Raw genomic sequence first — 2,961 nt, 5'->3', positions numbered from 1 at the left:
TGTGCTGCTCTTGACTTGGTGGGTAATCCTGAGTATGTCTTTTCTCCACTTGTGGTTTTACTATTTGTCTAACAGCGAAGGGTGGGAGGGATGGGGTAGGTACTCTGATTCAAGAACCCATTGTCGACCAGAGTTTCCCAAATCTGCTTTTTCGTGTGTGTGGTTAGCTAGCCCAGATGGCAGAGCGCTGTGGGGTGAAAGCAGACATCTGAGATGTGAACTGACAGTATCTTACAAGACCTGAGGCAGGGCCAGCTAGGTGTCCACCAGGAAGTGCACACCTGGTTCCATACGGCTGAGTCATCACTGGGAAGTGGCTGGCCAGCCAGTGACTCCATTTCCCAGGACTCTTTGCACTGAGCTGGAGACTTGGGAGTGGTTCTCACCAAGGGAAGGGGAGTGCAAGTGATGGGTGTCACTTCCGGGCTGAGCCAGGAAGAAGAGGATGCTTTCCCCTGCTCTCTCTGCCCTGTTGCTGTCTGTACTTATAGTAAGATGGAAACCCAGGGCACGGCAGAGCCTTGAGATGGCAAGGGGCCGAGGTCCCTGAAATGCCACACAGAGCAGTCATCCTGGCACTCAACAACTCTCTAGACAGACTGTTTATGAATGGGAAAGAAAATCCCATTGTGTCAAAATTTCAACATCCTGGGGTTTATTTGTTACAGAGGTGAGAGGTCCCTAATCGACCAGGTAATCAGGGAATTAGATTTTTCCACGAAGCTGATACTCAGAGATAGAAAGGGAAATTCATTTATAGTTCACAAATATTTACTAAACACCCTCCCTGTATCACATACTGTAGGTGCCATGTCAGCTGGCTGACTTGAGATAAAATGAGCCCATGTAAGGAAACTATCAGATTAATCCTAGGTTGTCTGTATGCAGATATTGCAAAACCAAGAAGGTGGCCTGTGAATGACTAAAGGGTAGTCAACAGTGATTTATATCAGACTATATCTGGCACATAGTAGGTGCTTACTAAGTTGAAATTTCTACACTGGTAACTCCTAGGTGCCAGAACAATGTTAGACAGTAGGGATGCAAAGTGTATAAGGCACTGCCCTGTCCTCAAGGTGCTCACCACCTAGCGCTGTGGTTCTTCCCAATGGATGATTTTAATACTTAGTGGGCATTCGGCAATGTCTGGAGACATTTTTTGTTGTCACAACAGGGTGGAGGGAAAGAGGAGAAAGGTAATGGCATCTAGTGGATAGAGGCCAGAGTTGGTGCCAAATGTTCTATAACACATAGGACAGTCCCCTATAACAAAATATGACCTGGCCCCAAATCTCAGTAATGCCAAAGTTTAATGGTTATTGGACTCCCAGGTACTGAGGAGTAAAGAGATGAATCCATGAGGGTCTCCAAGCTTACAGAGCCAAGCAGCCAAGGTAGTGCTCTTATGGGGTAACAAAGATCCATTTCCCCTGGGGGATTCTGTAGGGGCCTGGGTGGGGAGCATTGGGTGTGAGTGGGCTACAGATTACCTGCCCTGTGGGACACACAGAGAGAGGGGGGCACCCAGGGACCAGCACTGAGCAACTTGCTGAAACTGAAAGAGATCAGCCCCAACTCCAGCTGCAGACTCTGTCAGAACAGGCATTGGCTGGGGGGACTGGGAGAATGGGTGTGAAGGTGTTTTGTCAAGGGTACAGTTTGGGCCATGACAATGGTTATTCTTAAGAGATGAACTAGATGTTGGAGGGTGGTTCAGACTTAGAAGTTTTGACCATTTAACTCCTGTATAACGATTTTGTTTTCAGAAGTTCTCCGGTGACAGCTGTGTGCACGGTGACCCTGGAGTCACACATGCTGGCAGCCCTGAGTTCAACAAACTTCGCCTGTAATGTTTGACAAACCATCAAGAGAATGGAACTTAAAGGAAGTTCCACATGGAACCCGGTATGAAGGAATGAAAATGGAACTGGAAGTCAGAGGCTAGTTCAAGGCTGTTACCATAGGTGGTTAGGTAACAACTTCCTTCAGCGTCATTAGTAAGAAATTTATTCTACACATGGTACCTACGACTTCTGAATTCAAGCCCAGTGCTCATTGAAAAAAAGGTTTTGGTGAAATACATAATCCATATGAAAGAGGGAACTGGTACAATATACCTCCTCCTCCTCATCATCATCATCAAATGATCATCCTTGAACCCACTACCCAGTTTAAGAGATCAGAACGTTATCATAGATCCCTTTGTATTCCTCTCCCCTCTTATTTCCTCGTTTCTCCCAGCCCAAGACCACCACTAACAAGAATTTTGTGCTGATCATTCACGTGCATTTCTTTATAGTTATACCATGATGGTGTGGAGGACTGACATTCAGCCAGCGGCTCAGGTACAGCATTTCCCAGTGTTTACAGCGAGTGTCTATCTGGGTTGGCTGGGTGTCCACTCTGATTGGTTGGTGTCTGTGCTGACTAGCCAGCAACTATTTCTAATGTCACTGTTATATGTATAAATCCCTAAACAAGAATGACTGAATCCGTTTAACACTTTTTATGAACAGAATCATAAGGAATGTATTCATCGGTGACTTCTTTTTTATGCTCAATATATTGTTTTTAAGATTCACCCTTGCTGACCTTTGTAGCTGTAGCTCATTCATTTTCACTTCCAAGTAGTATTGCATTACATGGAAATACCACAGTTTCATTAAGCATTCTGATGTTGATGGACATTGGTGGGTTTTTCAGTTATTCACTATTATGAACATATTGCCATGATTTTCACGTGCATGTCTTCTGGCATACATGTGTGAGACGTGCTGCATCTGTGTGTATGGCCCCTTTTCCACACCTAATTGTATTTCAGGCCTCCCTTACAGTCTCTTCTCATTAACCTCATCAGAAGTGTCTGCTTTATTAAACTTTTTGAAAATTGGCCTTTCACCTTTGTTGATATCTCTATATTGTCTTTTTATATATTTATTAACTTTTTTCTTATCTTTATCT

This window comes from Phyllostomus discolor, chromosome 3, assembly GCF_004126475.2.
Source record: "Phyllostomus discolor isolate MPI-MPIP mPhyDis1 chromosome 3, mPhyDis1.pri.v3, whole genome shotgun sequence".
In the NCBI taxonomy this organism is placed as follows: domain Eukaryota; kingdom Metazoa; phylum Chordata; class Mammalia; order Chiroptera; family Phyllostomidae; genus Phyllostomus; species Phyllostomus discolor.
The sequence above is the reverse complement of the archived record's forward strand: the minus strand, read 5'-3'. Positions refer to the sequence as shown.